Below are 11,292 nucleotides of genomic sequence, written 5' to 3'. Positions count from 1 at the left end.
GCAGCTTCTCATTGAAGCCATATTAGGTTGTTTTTTTGTCCAGCTGTCTATGAAAATACAAAACTGTTTCAGGTGAGTACAGGTGTTCTATTAAAGTGCTGTACAGGCTTCTGTAAGCTTTGTACTTCCACTTTAACATTTTTGTAAGAAAAACTAAGTCTCTTCATCTAACACTTACAGGCTGACATCTTCAGATAGGCCTATTAGGCAGCTCCACCATTCGAATATGTATTTACATTTTTTTGTATCAAATCAAATGAGCAGCTTTTAAAATATTCAGAATTAACCAATAAACCTCAAACAGAGAGAAAGGTGCTATATATTTGTTAACGCATCATTATTACTATTCCAATGTTTTTAACACTGTCAGAGTCCATTTTGCAGAATAAAAAGTACTTTCACTTTTTTATAACTTAACATGATTTCTGCTTATAATAGTACTTGTTCTTTAAAAAAAAAAAAAAAAAAAAAATTCAATAAAACGTTGAATGGCCATGGTTAATATCTGCATTACAGTTCCATGCAGCAGGTGTTGTACGCTGCTGCGGCCACAGGTGTCGCCTGGGCTGCCCGTGCAGCAGCAGCAGCAGCAGCAGCCACATGAACCGCAGCAGGGGGATCCAGTCCGCTCCAAGCTCTCCATGTTGGAACGGAGCAACTTCTCCTCCAGCCGACTCCAGTCGTCCGCCTCAGTCCGCTGCTGCTCCCCTAAACCCCCCACTGTCTCTCCACTATGATGCTGGACTGGAAATGAAGCTCCAGAACAACTGCATGAGCGCCTAGCTGGTCGACACAGAGTAAGTTGGACATTTTCTGCTGTCTTACTACCACGCCAACACGACGAGCAAGATAAGTTTCTATTTTTAGCGAACGTTTTTCAACTAGAGTATGTTTTATGTGCTAACTTGTGCTAACAGCTAATGGAGCTCTCGTAGCATTAACTGGAAGAGTGAGCTGGAGCTGCTTATCTTGAAGGTAGTTTTTTGGGGGCTTAAACGTCGCAATAATTGAAAGGAATTTGGTAATGTGTTGTGTTGATGTTATCTGTGTCTGTTTGGTGTGTTGTGTCGCTGAGTAGTGGCTAACGTTTCAAGCTAGCTCCATAAAGTAAACCCTCAACACCACGTTAGCAGACCGTGCCCCATGCGGCGGCTGCGGCTTGGCTGTCACCGGTTTGCATGGCAACCGTGGAGCTAGCCGACGTTTAGGGTGGTGACAGGCAACGACAGGTACCTCTATGTGATCGATTTACCTTCCTGCTTACACCTACTTCAAGTTTAACCGGGATGTGAAATCAATACATGCATAACGTTACCGTCCTTATTTACGCGTGTTGCAGAGCTGTCATGGGAGGAATAAGAATTACGATTGAATAGTACTTGCTGTACAAACGACCTCCATTAGTCCAGTGAATCATAATACATTGACTTTCATGCAGGACACGACATGTTGCATGCTGTATGTAACCTTAAGTCATTATGTAGTGCAAAATTATGCAATGCACATGACACATAGGTGAATGTTACTGTACATATAGTCTGCAGTGCAGGCACAGCTCAGCATGCTACAGATCCAGTGTTGCTGGTGTAAAGCTAAAGCTGTAACCTTTGACATGCCTCCACTACCAGCAAATTATGACTGTCAACACCAGTCTTTCCTACAGATACCTCTCTATGCATTTGAATTTTAAATTAGATTTTTTTTAACTAACAGATAATTAAACAAAGTATGTTATCTTTAAAGAGAGAGTGTAAAATCACAGTGATTTTGATATTAACCCCCATTTTTAAGTGCATGTAAGTATTACTAGTTTGATAAATCTGCGAGAACTGGCTTATAAGACATTTTTAGATCTTGTTTTATGCTCTAAAAAAACCCCTCAGATTTTACCTTTTGACTAGTGCTATTGTTTTGATGGTTATCTTGAAATTGTAGCTTTTTGAGAGTTTCTTTTAAATGTAAAGTGCGTTAGAAATACAATTATTATTATTATATTGCTATAACATGTGGAGAGGCTAAATTAATTGTTATACATGAATGTTTAAATATCAAAAGCAGTTTAACCCTCACAGTACACATCTACCTATACATACAGAGTATTATGCCAGCTGCTAAATGTCCTGCTACATAAAGATCTTGATCAGTACCTTTGGAAAAAGCTCATATAAAGAGATCTTCATTAAATATTTGTCTGTAAAATAACTGGGTTGTCATTTTTTTTTTTTTTTAACTTGTCAAACACTGACATTTGTGATGGCATCATAAGTCCAGTACGGGTCTGTCTGTACTTGTGATAATTGATCTTGATGACTAAATGTGAAGATTGTACAGTGCCACTTTGCCTCATCCATCTCTGTCTAATCCCAGTGCACAATAGATAGGAGAGCTCATCATCTTTAATCATTGTGGTTTTATGTGGAGTTGGAGAATAGCACAGAAGTGCAGTTTAGTTAATGGTTTAAAGGCTTACTATGTGTCGCTCAAAATTCTGGGGGTGAAAAAACTCTAAACAGAAGGCAATATAAGCAACGAGGAAATGATTACCAGAGTGCTGGAAGAGAAATGTGACAGTCTAGATATTTTGGAGTGAGACAAGACAGTAAACACTCTTGTTCCCCACTTTCTCTTTTTTAGCCATATTCCTTCTGTGCTTTGTTGTCTCTGTGTTTTCTCAATCTGTCTTCACTTTCACTTGACTTCATCCATCACTCCGTGTTATACAAAATAATAAAGGTCTGTTATCCTCTATTAGTTTTCTCTATGAGCTTGCACTGAACTAATATTGATCTGATATTGAATGACCGCAAAACGTCTGGCTGCAAGTGGTGTCAGCAGGTGGTAACATATAGACATTTGAAGGTCATTGATAGTGCCTGGCTGCTGGAAATAGGTCACGTGATCAATAACAACAGATACTGCTTCTAGGGTATGTGCGTCTCTGATTTAAATACATCAGTGGTGCTTTTAATGCCCTTTCTAATGCTCTTTATTAGATTGAGCCTTAATCCTCTATATCAGAACAATGAACATCTAGTCCACATTGTCCTGAGTTTTTACAACTTGGCTTGTATAATGATGTGAGACTTTCTCTGCTTATCTGTTAACACCCAGAGTCTGCTTGTGTCATGTGACAGACTACCTTGCACTAATCAGGTGGGGATATTTAATGGTGTTGGTTCTAAGCCTATCAACTACAACTGTGGCTTTGATCTGCCCTGAATGACAAATCAGAGAGAGTAGTTGTCAAAGAAGGAGAGAGAAAAGGGTAGTGAGAATGTGAAGAGCAGTTTGAGCTGTTTCTGTGGGTGGTTAGTGGCATTTTTTTAATCACTGCTTTTAGCAGGAAAACACGGCAACAGATGCCCCAACTTTCCTGCTGTGCTGCGAGGAATCCTCATGCCTAACCACACGACTCTATAGGATGAGCTGCCGAAATGTGTCCTGCTGACCTACTGTGAGGGTTTAGGATTTAATTGCTGCTTGACGGCTCCAGCTGGACTGGAAAGCCAAAATGGTCTTTTTTCCCAATTTTTCCCAATTTTCCGCAATTAATAAACATCATCAGGGGATCCATTTGAAACGGGGAATGTATTTAATGGTTTAATTCACAATTGCCACACAAACTGTATAAAGTTCCTTTTCAGCCTTTTAACAACTCAAAGCACTTTACACATTTTCCCATTCTCACACACACACATACACACACACACACACACACACACACACACACACACACACACACACACACACACACACACACACACACACACACACACACACACACACACACACACACACACACACACACACACACACATTTAAACAGTGATGGTGAATGCTGCCATGTAAGCAAAGACTGTTTAAAAGGTGGATGTAGTCACCCCTTGGTTTGTAAGGAGGCATAATGAAGCCCCACACTGGCAGTGGCCATAATAGAAATTAGTGGTGAAACGAATCAGGCTTAATTCGTGACCCATTTTGATTACCCCTCAAGGCACGTGATCCACGGATCGATGGAAAAATGATGAATATGGCGTAGCCTTTAATAAACACTAAAGCTAAAACCCTGTGCAGAGTCTCAGTGAAACAAGAGGCAGGGCTTAAAAGGTGCCATGTTGACCCTCTGTACAATCTCCTAAAATATGTTAAATATCATTTTTGCAGACTTTTCAAACAAGCTGGTTGTTAATTTGCAGTGATGGTGTTAAAATGCACAATTTGAGTCGTCAAGCTGAGGAAAATGAATATGACAAATGTTTTTGTTTTTATTGTCGATCCAAAAATCAAATCTGTGATCAACATCCATGATTTGATCCAAACTGTGGGATTTATGATACTTGACACCACTATTGGAAATGCTGACTCCAACAAACCTCTGGTTAATCTAGAAGTGGGCTAGGACGTGGAGTTGAGGCGGGTCATCACTTAAGCTTAATATAATCAGAAAGAACTCGTTCTCAGAATATGCACCCCTGTACAGTTTTCACTGATGAAGAATTTTGCTATGGAGCCCAAAACAGTTTTCTGAACCAACTTCATGTTTATATTTGCTCTAAAATTGGGACTTTTTATGCAGGCTTTAATTGGGGTTACTTGGTTTTTGGAGCCAGCCTCAAATGGACACTCAAGGAATAGCATTTTTTTCTCACTTAGGCCTTGCCTTAATTTTTCAACATCAGAGGTTACTGCTTTCATGCAAGGTAACAACCTGTTGGCCGTGGAGAATGACCTTCACCCTGCAGTATTCAAATTTACACCAAGCTGAGATTGTGTTATGCCTTTTGGCATTATAGAGGGCTGCCTGGCCACTCACTTATTATAGTCAAAGGCTAGCAGTGTTTCCCCTAGGTTTACAGCATTAGGGGGGTGGGGACAAGCTGACACTTGAAGGAATCTTGGTGTCCATGCGTTACTTTTAATGACAGCTGTTCTTTTCAATGGGAAACGTATCCTTAAATGACTTCTTTCCCTGATTTCCGACTCTATCCACTATCCTATCTCTACAATAAAGGCACAAAAAGCCCAAAAATAAATCTTAAAAAAACAACAACAACAAAAAAAACAATCTTTTTTTTTCCCTTGACGTTCGACTCTAGGCCGCCCCCCTAATATAATGGTAGGGGAAACACTGGGCTAGTGTAATTGTTTAACATTTTTTCTACCAAAATTACATGCATGTCAGACAAGTTGTTTTTCTATAGTGCATTTATGTTTAACCAACACTACACTTTCTCGCTGATGGATTTAGGTAACCCCCAAGTGGGATTTCAAAATACCAAATGCTCAGTGCAAGGCGGGTAAAATGCATTGAATGTTTTGAAGGCTGTATGTAAGAAAGGTTGTGACACTTACCGGGGTATGCTTGATTGTCAGTATGTGACAAGTGTGAAAATTCCTCCTAGTATTTTTCCAAATGATACTTAACCCGACACTATGTAAGTTTGAATCTGACTGCTCTTAACAATGGAAGTTTCCCTCTCCGAGGTTTGATAAGTGGCTCAGCACTGCATTAGCTCCCCTGAGGTGTAAATGCTTTCCCCAGCATCAAGTGGGGGAATCTAGGCTAATACTGCTCCATATTGAATCTGTCTCTCTGCCCCCAGAGACCAAACGCACTTTTCACAGCTGCTTCTTTGCCAAGACTCCTCTCCCCTCCCGTAGTCGTGAGTTTATTTTTTGTCCCAAGTAACTTTACAGCTGTAAGATGGCCTTTATGTCTAAAAAGAGAGGGAACATATTTTTTTCCCAGAGAACACCACAGAGCTGAAACTGATTATAAACATTAAAGATATGGTTCCTTACAAACACATTGGATGTTTAAAGCTTTACGCCAAATGGAAACATTATTTTGCAGATATCACACAACAAGATATGTGACATTACAGCCTTGTTAATTTGTCTATATCTAGCTGAGAGATGCAAATTCCCTCTGGTCCAAATGTTTTACTGCTATCATGTCAGCTGTTCATTGTGACACCAGTATCATAACACCCTGTAATATACACAGACCCTAATCTGAGGAAGCAGCTTGTATCATTTTATTATAATATTCAGACAAAGACGATGAGATACTTTCTTTTTAAGACCGTATTATGCATTTTTGTTAGTCAGATTCATTGTGTTACTATACATACTTACATTCTTTGAACTGCATTGCGCTAGGGTAGGGAATGTTAATTTCTTAGGTTGTCTTTATAGGACTTGGTCTGGACATCTTTTTTTTTCTATTATCTTTAATCAAAATCTTTTTGGACAGCATATCTTACGTGTTACTATCCAGTGTTGCTTTACAACTTGTACTACTTCAATTCAAAATTTCAATGAATATCCTGAAATCAACTCATCAATATTATCTCTATCTATATGATAAATTCCTTGTTTTGTTACAATCAATTTCTTGTTACAAATTTTCTCTTTTGCATGTTCTCTACCTCGTGAATCTTCATTCTTTGTCCATCTCTTTCTAATGACAAAAGTCATTTAGGGTTTGAGTCTGACCTTTTGACCCCCTGACGTTTGTTCCCATTCTGCTGGTTGGTTGGTGTGTCTATTTATAGGACAGGTTTGACTTCACAGATCCACTGCTCTTCTTTTTACAGAAGCAGTGGCAGCCTAAGCGTTCTCACTGCATCTTGCGCCTCTGCAATCGATATCCGCCTCTCACTCATCTCCGGCTTAACGTATGGAGCTGCTGCTGCTTGTGTAAAAGCAAACCTTTGATAGGACCCAGTTGTATTACTTTGTGGACATTAAGGCACAGTTGCAAACATAAATATAAATACCACAAAACTATCCTTTAAAATATTCTTAATGTGGAGACAGGCTTTGTGTTTATGTTTTGTGCCAGCATGTACTTTTAAATAGGAAAGGTTTAACTAAGAAAGTAATAATACTTTGAGTTGATCCTTACTGTCTGTGCAAAGCTCTTTGACAAAGTTAGTTTGTTTTGATGTGTTTCTGTTTGTTAGTTTAATGCTGAAATCATCCATTTTCAAATAACCGATAACACAGGTAAGAAGCACTGGCCCATACTATATGTCCATGTGGTGATCTACATTTCTTTCGAAGCTGGTTCTGAGTGGCAGGCTTTTTAAGAGGGACTTGGTCCAGTCCCTGAAATGATTGTTACTGTGTATTCCCCATGTCAGATGTTAATAATCTGCAGTTTCAAAGGATAAGCTGCAGCGTCTGTTTTGCGTTCACAGCAGGTTAGTTGTAGATTAACATACATTTTGTATTTTATTATGAAATAGTTGTTTCTGAGAGGCTTGATTACGTCATGGTCCACCATGGGCCTGTTAAAGCCAAGTCGATCTGTGCAGACAGTGTCTGATTGGCAGTATTTTTACATCTGCCTGCTGTTGTTTTAGGTCTGGGCATTAAGGCTGTGGCGTGTGTATTTCTGTGTGCTCATGAAGGAAAAAGTGGCACAGTGTTAGAATACACTAAAAGGATACTTTTTTTGTTTGTTTGTCATGCAGCTTCATAAAAGCATGTAAACTGTTGAACTGAGACTCTGATGGGGTTGCCTGTAGCTCAGCTCGTGCAGGGTTGTTATTATAGAATGTTGTAACAAGTTTAATGTTTTAACAGCCAATCAGCTTGCAGCAAAGTCAGCTGGGCAGGTCAGTAAGAAACTGGAAATGTGACCCAAAAATCTGAGGAATTTGACACATTTGCAGCAGAGCACTATCCAACAACTACTCAAGGCAGGAGAAGAAGAAGAGGGTATGTTTGGCTAAACTAAACTGTTGGAGCCCTTGGATTAAAGAACGATTCCTGTTTTAGAAAATCAGTCTTCACTTTTATTTTATTATATTCGAATCTTGTTGTTTTTTAATTGTTATAATTATATCAATTATGAAATGATATATGTTAAAGACTCCTGAAAATGTAAAACATAAATAATAAAAACTTACACAAAAATCATAGAGCTGTAATAATGAAACACTCAAACACTGTATATAAGTTTGCTGTGTAATACTGTACTTAGATATTTTGTTAGTGCATCAGAGCACTGTGAAGTACCACTGGGACAAAAAAAGTTAATCTTATATAGATCTTGTATTATATTCGCTGGATACATCAGATCAGTTGTTTACCAGTGTTTTTGTGCTGCTAACGCCCAGTTTAACTGAATGGTACTGACAACAGGCCCCAGGTTGGGTGTTCATGTGATGATGAGAAATACTGAATGTGTAAGGCTTTGAGTTGACTCAGTGTTTTTGAGCCATAAGACTCACAGTCAATCTTATTAAGTCCACTTTGTGTCCCTTTATGTCTGCCTTATAATTTTTCTGAGTTCATGCATTGACTTAAGTTTATGTCTGTATGTCTGTGAGCTCTGGCTTTACTGGACAAACAATCCCTATGCCCCCCGAGGGCTCTTGTAAATATTAGCCTCCATTATCCACTTGAATTAGAATCTCAGACACAGGAGCAGACGAATGATTTAGTCCAGTAATCACTTACCGGTAATTGAAAACACTCACTCGCTAAATAGACATTGACTTCAAATTTGGCTTTGATGACTGTCTGCCTTCACAGAGCCATGTTTGACAACCTCGCTTCAGGTGACATTAAGCTAAGTGGGTATGTGTGGATGGAGAGGGTATTAGAGGGCACTGTTAAAAATATGCTTGACTTTTGATTAAAGACGCACAATACTGATTCCGATATCATAATTAATAAGTGCAAGAATTGTACTTTTTATCACATAGGAGGAGCTGTTCCATCTCACCTGTACATCTTGATGTAGATGATTTGTGGGCAATTGCAGTTCAGTCTGAATGTCTTCAAAGCACAAATCACCGTCAGTCACAGACAGTCTGATATCAGATACATAAATTACATCAATATCTGACCTGATACGGATATTAGATTGATTAGATTGATCACGAACTGTTTACAGAATCGAACATTGCCTCTTGGTTTTAAATATGAAGGATCTGACTTGACTTCTCACTTCATTTTTTTTTTCTTTTTACAGCTTAACATTTTATGCTTTAAACATTATTTTTGACTACATGACTAGTTGCAAGCCTTTTTATAAAGCATGATGTTCATTTTGAAATGTAAGCTCCATTTTACAGTTAATAGACACTAATGCAGGCTTTGCTACCTTGTTTGACAAGATTCTGCCAAAGCTTTCTGTCGACCGGGAAAGAGATGTAGTACAATATGTGTCCAGCCTCTCGTTCAAATAGGCGAGGTGGAGTGATCATTATTTAACCTTTAGAAAAATAAATACACTCTCAAGGTTTACAACTAGTTAGGTAACAAAATGTGAACATTGTAGATGGGCCGATGTGGATTAGCAAGGACTTTGTGTACAGCTATCATTTGGTGTCTTGATTATTTGTGTACAGTGCAATGTTAGATTAACTGCCTTTTGTTATCAGTTCTGCCTCAGTTTCTAGCCTCTACTTTATCCTCAGTAGGAGCTTCTTCTAGCCTCCAGTTTTTATTCACACCCATCCTATTGTTTCCCTTAATTGAGCCAGAGACACAACTATAAATCAGTGGGCCAGGCAGGATCTGGCCCAGACCCCTCCTATGAGTCAGCCTTGGCTCTGTGCTGGGAAAGTTGTTGAGCTCTCAGTGTTCTTATGTAAATGTTACTTAGTTGTATACTTGCAAGGAAGCATTTAGAGTGCTGGTTATACAATATGTATGTGGCCCTGTTATGACGATGCATGACCATATACTTCAAATGCAGGGCTATGCGAGTAATCCTTCTCTCAATGTTTGGTGCCTTAAGCTGTTTTAACATATGCTCTCCTAACAATGTAAGGCAGGCTGCCCCATAAATCTTCCTTGAGTTGCTGCTTGTCCATAAATGTGGTCACATGAGGGACATGACGTAAACAGAACGACGCACTGACGACGACACACCCCGACTTCACATAGAGAATTCATGAGAGGGCTGGCAGGAAACGTTCCAGATAAAGTTGGGGTGAAACATTTATAGGAGTTTTGTGTATACTATGTGGGAAAGCACTATATCTTAAGATATAGTAGAACATATAGGTACTCTGGGTGTCATCAAAAATCCCTTCAAGTTTGTTATATCAATGAAAATCTTCAACTTTACTAGGGCATTATATCATACTGGGCCATATCTTTGTGGTTTTTGGATGGCATACAGCGGTAGAAAGAGCACAAGACATGTCATGTTGTGAACCTTGTATTCTTATAGTAGAAGTTCTTCTATGTGGCATGTGGTTTATTTCATGGCACTCAAACTGAGTCAGGAGGACAGATAATGTCTGATCTGAATGAGGAAATGTAGGACAGCTTAGAGAAAGAAGTGCAGCTCTGGAGCCCTTCCATCCCAACCATGCCACATTCTGGGTCACAGCGTCTTACTTCACATCAGACTTTTAGATAAAGAACACTTAGTACATTTTATGATTCTGGGCCATATATGTATTTCAGATCATTTAAATCTTATTTTGTGTTTGCCACAATGAATCCATGTAGACATGAGGTGCTGTTGGTTACTTTTGCGGATGCTTTTACCCTCTTTGATGATGTGAAAGTACCCCTGCATTCCCAGTACTCCATGTTTTCTGTTTTCCCATAGTCGCTGTCTATGTTTGGCTCTCATCTCCTTTGCCCTGCCTCTCCTCTTTGTCTTTGTCCATTATGCGCTGTCAGCTTAGGGTTTCTCTCTCAGTTCACTTCTTATTTAGGTTAGAAGTACTCGAGTGTTGTGGCTTTCTCTTTTGCTAAGTGATAGGATGCAAAGGCAAAGATCTGGGCTGCCTAACTTCCCTTTACACATGGTTTTGTCTTCTGACTATTCACTGCTTTATCAGAAGCATTGTTTTAATTTTATTTGCAGATGTATTTAAAACCTTGATAAAACAGTTGAATGCTGGAGTTGTTAATTGTTATAAAATCATTTTCAGTCAATGTGATTCTCTGAATTTTAAGTATCCGACAAAAACACCTAGTAAAATGAAGCTTTCAAAAATCACATCAAAATCACCAAGTGTTTACTCCAACCTGTATTCAACATGTACTTATTGAATAGTCCTTCAATTTTATGGAGTTGTTCTGGTTTTTGGATTTCCTTCTTATCAAACATCCCAGCTGTTTCTGAATTAGATGTTCTTTTTTTGGAAAGATTAAAAGGTATTTCAAAATGAAAAGTCAGATCGTAAAAGGGTTGTTGAAAGCTGCAGTTTAGCTTTAAACATATCTGCATACAGTATTTCAAGTACAGCCAATTAGAATCAAATCAAAATAGGAAGTTTGTTATTGTGTTTGTTTGAAGGGTAAATAAAC

At 38.8% G+C, this 11,292-nt stretch overlaps 1 protein-coding gene across 3 annotated transcripts in view; it reads left to right on the top strand.

Moving 5' to 3' along the window:
• The first annotated feature begins 582 nt into the window (after window positions 1-582).
• Window positions 583-11,292, top strand: part of osbpl5 (oxysterol binding protein-like 5) — a 45,594-nt gene continuing 34,884 nt past the window's right edge. For 2 of the 3 annotated variants that reach the window (XM_065956678.1, XM_065956677.1), the window contains exon 1: window positions 584-797. The gene's annotated coding sequence lies outside the window, so the exon portion shown is untranslated. Of the gene's footprint in view, window positions 798-11,292 lie in introns of all 3 variants that reach the window. The other variant, XM_020641580.3, reaches the window with a different exon arrangement.

Source organism: Labrus bergylta, chromosome 7 (genome assembly GCF_963930695.1).
Source record: "Labrus bergylta chromosome 7, fLabBer1.1, whole genome shotgun sequence".
Lineage (NCBI taxonomy): Eukaryota > Metazoa > Chordata > Actinopteri > Labriformes > Labridae > Labrus > Labrus bergylta.
This window is presented reverse-complemented; position numbering and strand designations above follow the sequence as displayed.